The sequence below is a fragment of the Eutrigla gurnardus genome (assembly GCF_963514095.1).
Source record: "Eutrigla gurnardus genome assembly, chromosome: 6".
Classification (NCBI taxonomy): Eukaryota; Metazoa; Chordata; class Actinopteri; order Perciformes; family Triglidae; genus Eutrigla; species Eutrigla gurnardus.
Genome location: NC_139920.1, coordinates 7,051,089 through 7,065,750, shown reverse-complemented (window position 1 = coordinate 7,065,750; position 14,662 = coordinate 7,051,089). Strand labels below are relative to the sequence as shown.

At 42.2% G+C, this 14,662-nt stretch overlaps 1 protein-coding gene across 2 annotated transcripts in view; it reads left to right on the top strand.

Annotated features, from left to right (window-relative positions):
* The window catches only part of LOC311014344 (F-box-like/WD repeat-containing protein TBL1XR1), a 51,166-nt gene that overhangs the window by 21,788 nt on the left and 14,716 nt on the right, over positions 1-14,662 (top strand). The window contains exon 2 of one of the 2 annotated variants that reach the window (XM_084010900.1): positions 8,157-8,222. The exons of the other annotated variant lie outside the window; for it this stretch is intronic. The gene's annotated coding sequence lies outside the window, so the exon portion shown is untranslated. The remainder of the gene's footprint in view (positions 1-8,156; positions 8,223-14,662) is intronic. 2 annotated transcript variants of the gene reach the window in all.

The following is a 14,662-nucleotide window of genomic DNA, read 5'->3' as shown; positions in this document are numbered from 1 at the left end:
TGCAAACAGAGCCTGACCAAGTATGTCATGAACAACATGCTGCAACTACAGCATCTTCAGCATCTCTGACATCGCAGCTATCAAGTGTATCAATGCTTCGGGAGTTTTGTCTCATCTCTGGGCTGGTGATGCTGCTGCTATGGCAGCTTGCTACTCAAGGTAACGAGCCAGCATATCCAACTTGATTAACTTGTGTGATGGTAATTGTAGCCGTTTCTGCTTGGACATTTTCACCGCGGTAGCCGCTGAACTACGATGAAAAAAATCAGTCACACGTCTCACCCGCCCGAGTAAACGAGCGACGCGGGGAACACCGAAGCCAGCTTGGGTTGCAAGATTTATAGTGTGCGCAAGACAGATGTGCGACTTCAATCCTGCGTCGCGCACGGCCACGTCCATATTACTGCATTGTCGGTAACAATAAGCGATGCCGTGGTTGGGTTTTTTAAACTCCCAGTCAGTAACAGCTGTCTGTAAAACCTCAGCTATGTATAGCTCACAAATCTTAATAAAGATTTTTAACTCGACGGGAAATGTCGTTGACTTTAATCTCGCGAGATCTCGTGGTACGAGATCTCGTCACACCCCTAGTGTTTATGTATATGATCTGATTTCTGTATGGTATTAATTGTTAACATTAATGGACTGCAGGCCAGGCCCAAGCTCCTCCTGCTCTTCTTTATACAACATATGCTTTATCAGCTTCCCTCTCCTCCACTGGTAGAGCAATGCAAACTGTATACTTCCCTATAGTAGAAATGAAACTTCACCATGGACTGGGCTGACACTGACCTGTGTTATAGACACAATGTCTGCAATGTTGAGGCATTGGGTTTCCTCTGATACTCATGTAAAATGCACGCTATTTGTTTCTTGTTTAATATGCTCCTCTAGAAAATCTCAACACAGGCAGCCATAGCTACAGTAATGATGTATTAAAAAAAAACTGCACTGGATGGCGCCCACAATTCATTACAATAAAAGTTGTCCTTGCATTTTGTGGCCCACAGAGCAAACAGGTCCTTCTCCGGTCTAGACAGACTGCTGAGTTTGTTGAGTGCATGAAAGACGACATGTATTTTCCTGATGCATGGCATAGTTTGCAATAGGGCTGGGCGATTAAAGGCTCATTTATGCTCTACGCTAGACACGGATACGGACGGAGCCTTCTGTCCGTTCTCTGCGTACATTTCGTCCGTATTTCTGTCCGTATCCTGCAAGCTTGCGGATGCGTACCGATACGGACCAAACGTTGCAGTTCCAACGGAAATCGTGGGGGCAGTGTCGGGCATTGTACACAGAAAGTGCCGTGAATAGCAGACACAAATTAAAAAACGTTTTAAAAATGACTGATCCCTGACGCGAGGAAGCGAATGGTGACCGCTAGTCACTCAGCCGGCATCACCAGTGAATTGTGCGAGTTCCCATGCTTAATGTGAGCAGCCACCCGGCGAAGCCAGTTGTCGAAAGCCCCGACGGACATCCTGATAAACTGAAAATGACGTTCGTCGTCAATTTCTCTCATCGGTAAAACCAATGACTGGAAGTCTCCGTCCACACTCGGGATGTATTCAGTGGTCTCACAGACCACCGCCGTCTACAACGCTGCCTGCCATTTTGCCTCCTTCTCAATAGAGGCAGGATCGTTATCTCCTCCATTGTCCAGTCGCCATGTTTGTTGTTGTGATAAACTTATTATTTAAAAACTTTATTTGAGTAACTTTTTAATGTGAACGACGCCCTCTAGAGGATGTTTTGCTCAACGTCCATTCCAACGTAGAGGACGCATGAAAGCATGAGGGCAGCGACGTTTAGAACGTTGATAACGCACGTCTCTATTTACGCATGAAATGGAAGCATAAATGAGCCTTAAAGCCCTGATTATGCTTCCGCGTAGTGATAACGCCACGGCAACGCAACGGCCACGCAGTTGCTTGGAGACCGTGATGGTTCTGCGTTGGGTTTACGTGTCGAAATGCAATTCAATGCCACACCGGTAAAGGGCGCTATGTTTTTTGTAAAGACTGACCGACCGACCGAGACTCTTGGCGTATATCGTCGTTATCCTCGTTATAGCGTATTTGTTTACTTTCCGGCTTTAAACGTCCACAATTTTTCAGAACTTGGTGTTTTATTTCTTTGTGCAAAAGCGACAAGGTGCAAACAATAAAACGAGGTGAAAACAATAAAAGTAGCCTTTTAAAAGTTTAAATGGCGGTGTTTATGAGTGGAAACCGGATAGCGGTCTCCAGCGGATGTAGTTAGCGGACCAATCACAGCCAAAGCCGCTGCGTTGCTGTTGCGTTGGTGTTGCGTCGCCTCGACGCGCATCGAGGATTTTTGGGAGGTACACATCAGGCCCTTGCGTTGGACGTAAGGGGGTCCGCAAGGACGTAAGGGGTCCGCAAGCCCCCTTGCGTTGTGTCGACGCGGAAGCATAATTCAGCCTTAAGCCTTAAAGCTATGGTCTACATTCTGAAAATCAGTTGAGCCTCTGAGACAGATTTGAAAAAAGCATCACCCCTAGTTACTATGGGAGCCTTCTGGAGCAATGGCTCCCATTGGTCAATTTCTATGCAGGCCTTTTTATTCCAAATTGTAGACCATAGCTTTAACAAAAAAAAATGAACACAATAAAAATAAATGAGATTACCAAGTAGTCCAGGCTTATGTGAACAAATCAGTTGTTAAAAAAACATTTGGCTGTCATTATTGTGCAAAAATTGTTTTTTTAAATCAAATTGGAAAAAAATGTCTCTTGTAGTCCATCCCTGAAAACAATTGTAAAATGAAATACAATAAGTAAAAATATGTAGCCCGGGTGTAGAAAGTAGGGATTCAAATAAATTAGTTCCTAAATAAGTGCAGTAATAAATCCGTAAGATGGCTAAACCAAAAATAATTTGGTTTAATAAAGAGTAAAAATGGTTAATTCAGAGATTAAGACAAATTAATCATAAATGAGTAAACACGGCGTAAACACGGCAAGAAAGTGGTGAAAACAATTATTTATCACTCAAAAACACACTATTATATCTTATACAACACACAGAAACCTCGCTAACTCCACATTGCCTTCTCCGCTCTCCTTCGCTCCAGCTGCACGCACTTCTGCCCTCCCCCCCTCCAAATACCGCGTCATTACTGCAATGTCATGTATATCAATGGAAAGCGCCGACTCTCTGCTGTCCGGAGCCGTTGGAATTAGGGCGTGAATGGTTGAGGAGTTATGGTAATTTCAATTTCCTATCTCCGGAGTCTAGCACTGTTTTTAAATCGCGATGTTGCAGTTCAGCCATTTCCCATAGGAAATTAAAAATGCAAATTAATCGATTCAATCGGAAAAATCGCCCAGCCCTAGTTTGCAGTAGGGATGTTAATAATGAATGGACAATAAGAATTTACACCTATTAATGCCGCTGGTTAAACAGTTAAAAGAAATATAAGATATAAAAATAGCAGAGCGCTTTGTTACTTAAAGCTGTTATTCCCTAACTTCATACTCATCAGCACATATTCTCTGTACTAACCAAATACTTGCTAATATTACGCCATTACACACAGCAGACAACGTCTTATCTAAAAACTGGTGGAGACTTACCGTGGAAGTGGCTGCATGTGTCCACGAAAGAGGAAACGGTGGTAGTGGTGCAGTTGTATGAGAACGAGTACATGAGGACAGTATCAGATTGATACCTAATACTGATATCAATATTGGTGCATGTCTAAAAGCTGGTTCACCTTAAAAGTCAGCCCACCTTAATTGAGTCAGAACCAAAGTTGTCGCTGACCCCCACTTTAATCAGCAGGTGGCAAGCAAGACACGGGAACTTGGCATCGCACACACACTGCTAGGCATGGGCCGATTTCAACATGTCACAATGACCCTGGTCCAAAAAAGTGTGATTCACAATGTTATCCCGATAACCATCAAAATATGCTTCAAACTCTTAAAATGGAACTTAAATACACTGGATTCACTTTACATTTTGTTGAATAACAAATATTTTTTCTCTGTAATATATTATTTATTTATATTATTGCTATAATGTTATCCCACCACCTGCAGTTGTCTCAGCTCACTAACAGTATTGGGATCACAACATCGGGATAAATACATCTAAAATATGGTGTCGTTATTTTTTTACCTACGCTCCACCTGTTGGAGAGACTTGTCAGACCTGAAGGCTTTTACTATAATATTTCAGGGCCAGATGGAATATATGCATAAATCATAATATGGCAGTCAGGCTTCTTACCTTGTGTATCCAGTTTGTTTATCGAGCTACATTTTTGCCTGCGAATGTTGACTCTTGCATCGAGGAATGGTGTGTTTCTTGAAGCAGGATAAAGATCAGTGTCTGGGATTATCAAGGCATTTTGTATTTTAAATGGATCTGTATTGACTCAGGCTATTAGAGCTGAAGTCATGTCTGATCTTGAAACATTGTTCTCTGGATAGGACAGCTTCTGAGGATCAGAGTCTGACGGCTTGTGCACCATTATAACTTGTTGTTACACGCAACCTCTCCATCCTGCGTCTGATAAACGCAAGATTAAAACCCATTTGTACTATGTGTTGGAACGGTTCCAATGCTAATACTTAAATGAGCTGTGCAGGGTGATTATTAATATGGCTGGTGTTTCAGTTCCCTAATCTCAATGTCAAAGTCTTATGTCTGTCTTATTTACGGAACAAAAAAATTGTGAAGACTTGTTTAAAGATTGACATTCAAATAAATGTCTGTCATAAATGTCTGTAAAAAGTCTACAGTTGAAGGAGTAACACAATGCTGATTGAGGCTTTGGCCCGCGTATGAAAGCATTCCACAACTTATATTTGCAGTGTTAAACTGAACTAAACTGAACTAAACTCTAAGCACAAATCAGGACTGAAAACCTTTTTTACTTTGGAAGCTTCTATTGAACTTCTCGAGTGAAGCTTTGAATATCATTCAATATTGAATATTTGTCATATTGTCGTCTAAAATATGATCATTATAATATGATTTCTTGTTATTGTGGATACAAGCGTGATCTAAAGTTAGATTTCTGCTAGACTGCCCTGTTTATATGGGTGCTCGCCTCCTTTTGTGTGTTTGACTGCAGTAGAAGTGTTTTTTTTTGTCACAAGGGTAACTGCCAGCAAGTACGAATGTTTGATGAACTAGAGTTCAAACCTTCCTGCTGTGTGTGTGTGTGTGTGTGTGTGTGTGTGTGTGTGTGTGTGTGTGTGTGTGTGTGTGTGTGTGTGTGTGTGTGTGTGTGTGTGTGTGTGTACATCTTTACATCTGCATAGGATATGTTTCTTTATTTTGAATGTATGTTAAATTATAATCCTGCTGGAAATCCCCATTTTTACCAAATGCATTGGTTATCTGTTTGTTTTTTGTTTTAAGCATGAGAGTTTTCGGTGGTCTCATGAATGCGAGTGCGTGATAATCCCATCGCCTAATCGCCTCCAGTTTGACTGGTGAGTCCGTGTTGAGCAGTTGTGAACGTAGAGGAGGTTGAGCTTGCACTGGTTGCAGCCCCGAACACGTGGGACCATCATTTATATTGTTTGTAATAGATTTCCATTGTATTTTCTTGCCAAATTCGCACGTGACATGCAGAGAAAATAGACCAGACGCCGAAACCTTCGCTGTAGATCGCGAGCCAACTGCGGGCCTCCATGTGCCACGTGTCCGATTCCAATCCAATTGCTTTATATGGTCGTCGAAACAACGCAGGCAGCACTTTTGGTGAAAACTGTGACACTTTGCCGCTTCCACGTCCTGTGTGAACATGGTGAAAGAGTATGTTGGTGTTGTATCTTTCCATGTCAAATTAGTAACAGAAGAAGGCCATATAAAAGAACACAGGTGTTTCATACTTCACTTTCAATAAAAGAAATAACTAGCTGTTTACAAACCTCATTCCCGTCGCAGCAGGGCCGTGTCCTCCAGCAAGCCCTCAGCAACCCTCAACACTGAGCGTTTGTCTGGCCGCACCCAACTAATCCTGCTTTCTTTGTGGTAACATTATCTCTCCCTTTGCTCTGCAGCCTCTGCCACACAGCCTCACCAACACTGTAGAGAGAGGCAGCAGAGACGGGAGGGAGAGAACAATCAGGGGAAAGGATGACTAAAAGAAAAGGAATTAAGGTCAGGGAATATAGGGAGGAAGCAGTGAGCCGAGAGAAGGATCCTGGAAATGTTCAGTGATTTCCAGATTATGCAATCCAGTAACCCCCTAACACCACCTCAGTGTGCAGCCTTAATAATTACCACCAAATTAAATCACAGCATTACCATAAATGGAACGTAGTAGGCTTCACAAAGCCATTGTTGATGGTGGGATATTATAGTGCGTCACTTTATATTTACACAGGTGTCTCTCTCATGTTGGCCATCTGCTGTGAATGTAGCCGGTGAACATGCTCTGGTGCTGTGCTCCTGCCTCTCACTGTCCTTACACTGAAGAGGTGAACCATTGTTCAGACTTCTGAATGAGTGTCAGTCACATGGTTAGACCATTCAGTCCTCATGTACTGCTGGCTGACGCTTCGTGGCTTTGTTTGGGATTATTTTTCATTTTGATGATTTTTACCAATCTAGGTTCAGACGGTGAAAATATCCCTTAGTCCCTCGTAAATGACGGTAGATTGAAATCTGCATTGAAGTTGCCTGGTGGAGTAATGCCATTGTATTTACATTCAACGTGTCTCACCATTAAGCATGTGATATTGAGGCCTTTGCAAAGCTTTCAAGAGTTTATTACCAGCATTGTTTAAATCTGTTTGCAGCAGCTCACTTCTTCCATGCCTTTTACGGCAATATTGTTGTTTATTGATGCATTACCATCACCACCTGTCAGTGAACAGAATAATATTAGAGCGGCAGTGGGATTGAATTGTCCGCATATGCAAATGAATGAAAATGAAAAAAAATGCAGAAGGCAATTATTTTTTATTGTGCATTTCTCAGGTTGTACCACCTAGTCATACAGTCTCTCTCCTGAGCTAGTTGCAACAGTCTGAACTGCGTAATCTAAGATGTAAACAGTAGACAGGTGGCGGAGCTCTCGGCTACCGCGCTGTAGTGCATATTCCAGACCCTTATGTGGCGCTGTTTCTGCTACAAAAATACACCAAAAACGCAGAAGAAGAGACGGAGCTTGACCGGACGTTGGTTGTCTGTTAGCATCGTACAAAAGTAGCAATTCTGCTACTTTTTTTTCACGGAATATTGCCCCCCTCTCTCGGCTCCGGTTTTTTCATAGTGACCCTAATACGCCGTTGTACAGAGGAGCATGTTCACCACACGTAGGCCACCGGTCCTGTTGTTACAAGACGTCGCGGGGTAGGAAGTCAGGGTCGAGGAGCGGGGTGATGACGTCAGCGTATGCGTTTTTGGCGTCTACATGCAAACGAACACGAAACTGAGGAGTGCGTTTTTTTTTTCTTTTTCACCCTGGGACCTGGTTTCAAAAAAGTGCTTTTTCAGGCACCAAAAACGCTGGATCCGTGTGGCCGGCCGGCCGAAATGCACAAGACTTGTGCGTTTACCCACAAAAAAATGTTTCCGTGTGGACGGCCTCTAACAGTAGTTCCGTTATTAATTCACGCACCAGTTTTATTTTTTTTATACCGTGTATTCTATGTGTGAATCCACGCACCGAACGAATACATGTATGGTTACACCCCTAGTAGACCATGAGACCTTATAGCACCACTAGAGATCCCTGGAGGATATAGCTAATAGAGCCTCCATCATTTTGCCTTGTGAGAACACTTATACCAAATATAGAGAAATGACATCTGTGCATATTTTCTGCAGCGCTAAATTTCCTCATTCAGTTTTCATGTTATAAAAACCTACTTCCAAGTATAGTATAAACAATGTTCACATTTGCATAAAGGTTCTATCAAATGATAAATCAGGTTAAAATTGTATTCACTACTATAAATGAAGATGTGTGTGTTGAATAATCTTGTACAGTTACAGAAACGCCGGGTCGTGTTTGGATAACATTTGAGTCTAGGTGTTTCTTAATTATGATGTGACCTTTGACCGTGGATGCAACAGTTACGCGTTTACCAGACACTTGGGTTGTCTGTCATCTGGTCTAACTGAAAAGCGTCTAAGTGAGTCTCCCACCTCTCCCCGCTGCAGGTACTGAGCCCATGGTACAAGGCCCTGACTGAACATACTGGTGGGGCAGACGGACTTACTACTCTGGTGAGTGATCTTTCTGTAAAATGTTTCCACCCGTCTCTTCAAAGGTCACACTGATTTACATGATGGCTTTTGAATAAACTATCATTTGTTCTCAACAGATGTTGATTCGTGTTGCTTGATGTTTGTCACTAAAGTTCATTTTCAGTTCATACCCTAAGTGATGCTCCCATTATATATAATAATCTATCTTAGATTACGTGTTTTTAATTGCTGATATACTATGTTTGTTGCTGGCTGATGCCTGTACAAGGGGTATTTATTGCTCCAGTCAGTGGGATGAAGCAGATATGAGGTCATGTTGCAGGGTTCAAACACAATGTGTGGTTCATAGGATCTTGAACACCTCTAGAACCTATGTAACTGTGTCCATTGTTCCTGATGAGGACAGAATGCACACGAACGCCTCCTTTTTTTGTTTCTTCTCTCTCTGAGTGCTTCAACTTTTTTGTGTAGCCGCTCTGAGCACCTCAAGGTGAAACTCAGGAAAGCGTGTTTTAGACGTGTCTGCCAGTCAGACACTATCATAACATCAGCCCATTTGTGGCCGGATGGACACTGAATGTTGCTGGTGAGTGCTGTACTCGTTATCTGCGACGGATCGTACATCAGATTGAGCAGCCATACAAAGTATGAAGCAAACGTCTTCCAGTTGGTGCACATGGTGAAAACACATTGTTAAACAAATAGATAGTAGCCCAGATAGACTAGCGTCACTCCTTTGCTTGTTATTATCTATCATACAGAAGTCGTTAGAGTGGTGATGTATTGTCAAGATATTGTTGTCATAGAAACATTTAAAAAATGATGACAGGAAGCGCATCACTAGAGAATTGACTAATGGCGTTTTGAAACCCATAGTTGGCTTGCCTTGGTCCATATCGGTGGATGAGTTGGTAAACCTGTTGTTTTCCTGTCGTTCAGTTCTGCTTTTTATGTCGTAACATTAGAAAGTAAACACAAGGAAGAAGGTCTGCCCAAATATCAAGAAGGGGTACTTCACTGGAACTCCAGTAAGACGTTGATTTGTTCTTTGACAGATTGCGAGCAACGGTTGATTAACTCCTCCCAGAATGCCAAGAACACCTGGCCAAGGAAGCTGTTTAGCTCAAATGTGTAGAGTATGCCATGTAGGAGATCAGATCAAGGTTGGAGTTTCTATAATGCACAAGGAGCATTGTTGGTGCCACTGCTTCCGCTTGTTCGGACCACACTTCCCATAAACCCTGTTGCTTCCTGTCTTATATCACTGACAAGCACAAACATGTTGAAATGAGTTTATTTTTGCTCCTGTAACCATCTGTGGTTGCCAGCAAATTAGATTTTCATTAAATGAACAGCACACTCCTATTTCCTGTTTTGAACTGTTAAAGAATCCAACAGATTTCCTGTGAACTCGACACAGCAGTGCACAATGTACAATGCAAGATAATACCCGTAGAAGCTTTCAGTCTCCATGGCGATGGTTGTGTTTATTTACGCTTGGCTAGCCAAGGACTTTCTGCCTGACTTGGTGACATTGTTCATTTGGTTCTCCGGTTGAACCAAGATGCTGTGCTCTGACAGCTCCAGCCCATTTTGACAGCTAGTTGTTTTAATGTCAGGTCAGCCTTATTGGCAGTCTTTGTTTTCCTCACTGGTGAGCCCTCAGCCCTGCTCGTTCAGTCATGATGCTATAACTCAGTCATCTGGTATTCTATTTACATAAATAGCCTGTGAGCACTGGTGTCAGTCAGCACAAGAACAAATCAAATAATTTTTGCATATAGCACAGGTAGGCATGGGACAATATGAAAATGACATGTCACACTTATTGTGGCCAAAATAATAATGATTTGTGATTTATTATCTCGATAATCAACATTTGCTTAAAACTGTTAAAACGGCATCACTGGTATCACTTTACATTTTTATTGTGTTGAAGATGAGACACATCGTTGTTTCCTGAACATCCTTTTTTAGGAAAAACAATCACGAAAAATTATTTTTCACTTGTCGAGCATGATAGCAAGCTAGACAGCTTTACGAAGTCACTAGTGACAATTTTGAGGATATTATATTATTATATTATTATATTGGCGCAATCATTTAAATTCACAACAATCAATTTATTGTGCGCATTTTCTATCGCAATCTGCAATAAAATCCTGTGTCGTCCCATACCTAATCACAGGAAATTATTATCTCTGTTGTGATAGGTGGTGATTAGATGTAATGGATGCTGGATATTTTGAAATTTTAACAAAAAAATCAAAAAATTATATCAGTGCACCAGTCGTCAAAAGTCAGGTGCTTTTTGATTTTGCGAAATGAAAGCGATTCTGGGAAACGAAAATAATAAAATTAGCAATCAGTTCCTGACCCCTCCTGTCATTGCAGGAATGTGTTGTAGTTTTTTTTTGCATTCATAGACGGGAGCAAGATGGTTGCTCTATAAGGGTAGATATGGGAGGTTGTGTGTAGAGAAATCTAAGCCTGCCCACTTTTTAAACAGTCCAATCAACTGCAAAGGATTTGATTTAAATCCCTCCTGTAACTACACATCGCTTAAAGTTGATATATACGATACGAGACTTGTAGCATATCTGTTGCCTCTCAACGGCTCTTAACATGACAACAGCTGAGCCAATGGCTAGCAGCTTACAGTGCTAACAACGGCAAAGGTGCTGCAGCTAGGTGGTGGAAACAGACGGTGGGGCTACGCTTCCATAACGTCGGCATCAGCCAGGACAGCGTTTGTCAGCGGTAACCGCCATACTTGTGCAGTATAGAGCGGCAGCCATGAGCTATCCATTACGGCTGCACTAATATGCAGTGACATCATTCATCTTTATTTCATTCCAGTCCTACTACTACACAGAAGAAAATGACTTGAATGACAACTGTTTCAAAGTCGTGACTTTCATACTGGTTGGAGGAGAAAGTTGGCGGAGTCTCTTTTAAAAAACATGGCTTCAAACTGTGTGGTAAAGAGAGAAGAAAGATGTCTTTGTTGTAAAGTCATTAAGCCCACAGTATTGACCAGTGCAGCAGATTTCCTTGAAAATGGCTTGTATGGTAAGCCTCTTTCAAAGCATGGCCCCGTCAAAATACACCACAATTTATAAGACACAACATTTTTCTAGTATGTCCTAAAGGAATCAAGACAAAATGTCCCTGTTTCACCCTGATGCTCAAACCTCTTTAGAGCCTGGCAATAATTTTTACCCTCAGTAATGAATTGAGGTACAATATGAGTACGAGTTCTTCTGCTTCTTCATATTTCATGAAGATAAGAAGGGCCTTTAAACTACTATAATTTTTTGAGTACTATAGACGAATGTTTCCGTGAATGGAGTCTGGTATCTTTGAGGAGCATGTTAATTGTATGTTTTGTACATTTTGTTTTGTATGTTTTTTTTTTTTAATGCCTCTGCATTGGCAACAGCCGTGGCAGGAGGATTGTGTTTTCGGGTCATTTGTCCCTCCCGTCCCAACAGTGACATCTCAGGGACGCCTTAAAGGAATGACCTCAAGTTTAGCACAAACATCCAGTTGGACTCAAAGATCAAAGGTCACTATTGCCTCACAAAACAAGTTTTACATCATAACTTCAGAAGAGGCACTAATTCGAGTTTATTATATATTCACTTCATCACACATCACATAGCATCGCACAAAAAAGGACTGAAGTTAGCATGACCATCCGGGTGTTTCCATCGCTGCCGATCGAACTGTAGAGACATTTGTCCCGGGAATTAATATTGTGTTATTTGTTTTTTTGTCTAGTAGGAAAGGTGTGTTTTTACACAAAATACATCATATATAGGGCATAGTTAATTTTTTGTGATCCTCTCCTTCCTTCTTCATATCACATGCTCGAGGTGGTGGTATTCTAAGAGCGACACAATAATGGCTATAGGAGCCAGTTATATCTCTCTGAAAAAATAACAGCGGGCAAGAAGGGCAAGCCAACCTCTGTGCTGTGTCTTGGAAATTGTCAACCGACTGCACTTAACAGAGTTTGTTCATGACTCACACTATTCCTTTTTAAGAACAACTTTTTAACTAGGCCATATTTTTGTGTTGTTTTTGCTGGCAGATCGTTGCGTGCTTACAGAGGTAATGGAGTTTACCAGATCTTATTTTAACCCAAGACTACAGCTTCACACCTACCTGAGGTCACCTCCTACCCCCAGCTGTCAATAAATGGGCTCATCCTGTTTGTCTGTCGCACTGCCTCCACCTCCTCAGTCTGTTACTGGAAATAGATGCTAGTCGGGTTCTTAGGTAAGGGTATGTGGATTAACAGCTTACTACAATAAAACCACTCAACAACTGAAAACAAGGTTTTAAGCTGGGACGTCATAATGTAAAGCCTGCAGAATAATGGATGATAATTTGTACCATCATGCTGAAGTTTAGGCTTTTGTCAGCTGATGCTCCTGATTTAATTACCAGGGTGATGGCATAGATTAAAATCCAGCTCCAGCTGTAGTTTCTAGTTCTGATGTTTCGAGTGTAGTCATGCAGTTATTTGGGGGGGGGGGGGGGCAGTGATTGGAGTGTTTATCCGTAGAAACACGTCTCACCCTTGAATGTTAACTAGAGTAGCCCTGTACCATAGTGGGTTTACGTAGATGTGGATGCATCTGTCAGGCCGTGAAATCCAGTCCCACCACGTATTTATGTTCCTGTTAGGTGCAGCAGTCTTCACAGGAGAGATTCTTTGAGCGATTGGGCATTCTGACTTCGGCGAGGTCCTTTTAATCCGATCCAGCACGGGCTGCATCTCACAGTGAGATAACCACTGTTGATTCTTTGGCCCTCACCGACCTGCAGCATTCACGGACACGAGCTGCCTCGAGCAGGTTTAGCTGCCGATCAAGCGAGGCTAGCTGGCAAGGCCTACATGCTGCCATCTGTCACCGCCAGACAGGTAGCCTTGCTGACCTCTCATATGCCTTGTGAGTCAGAGCGGTCTTGCCAATGCAAGCTGTCACTCCAAGAGACCAGTAACTCTAGAGAGGGGGAGGGGAAAGCCATATGTAGATGAGAATTCCTTTCTGTTGTCATTGCACCTTCCACAACTGCACAGTAAAAAAAAAACCCACCTTGACTGGGGTTCACAATACAGCCATTCAGTGTCAAAGCTTAAAGCTTTTATGTTATTGTTCATTTATCTCTGAGTTTGGATTGGAAGTAGCAGAAAAAAGCAATATTTCCTCACGATTTATATAAAGTGCTAGCTAACAACCGGAGTCCTAAAGAGTTAGGCTGCTGATATTCCCTGGTCTATATTATAACAATATTACACAATGTGAAGTAACCAAAGTTATGGAAATCTTCAGTGAGGATGTGCTTTTCATGCACTTTCTACTTCAGTTCCAGTGTCACTAACATAACTTTTTCAATCAGTCATTTTCAACAATGCTAGAATGAGGTGAATATTGTTTTTAAATGGCTAACATTGTTGTTTGTTACTAAGGTTGACTGTTCCTGACATTAAAGGACCACTCTACCAATTTTGAAATGCACTCCAACTATAACACTGGACCCACTTGACACACTTAAAAACGATTTTAAAATGGATGCAGCAGAACTAGAGATGTCCTCTAATGTGTTCTGTTAGTGGCGGCTAATGTAGCCTTGAGCTACTAGCCTTGAGCAGAGATGAGGCTACGGAGGTCTGGTTAGCTCACTTCTTTCTAACTCCACAACCCCACACCTTTTCCTTTCCCAACTCCGTAGTCGTCAAGAGACATCTCTTGATGACCAGGGTTCCAGACTCGCTTTTCAACTGGTAGCACTGGTGCTAGCAACTTTCTCAGTCGGTCGCACCAGCACATGATTTGCTTACAATAAAGCGTGGTGTTATCAGTGACACTGGCTCAGTCGGTCTCTCCCTGCCTGCACTTTGATCACCGGTGATGAGACATTCAGAACCTCCCGCTGTCTTCCCGCCCTCAACAGCACCGTATTCTGTCTCCTCATTTTGGTGTTTTAAGATAATCCACGATGGAACACTTAATTTTTGGAACACGTTACAGCTAAATGTTTTCTAAAGTTCTTTGTCATTATGTACACGTGTGTCATCGCTACATACGCATACATGGCGTTTAATAAGTCTCAAAACAAGCACACACAAAAACCAGCCATGGGCCACGAGTGCACAGAACAGTCTCCATGAGTGGAACGGCATCCTCACGAGGGAGCATTTTTGCTCATGACTGCTCAACACGCATAAATGCAGCCATGGGGAACTCATAATATACAGTTCTTTTGTAAAGATTATAGCCATAGCCATGGAGCACTGCAGCCTGACAATAAACCATCTCTAGCTTTCATATCCTATATTGCATATGAAATAGTGTGTGTGTGTGTGTGTGTGTGTGTGTGTGTGTGTGTGTGTGTGTGTGTGTGTGTGTGTGTGTGTGTGTGTGTGTGTGTGTGTGTGTGTGTGT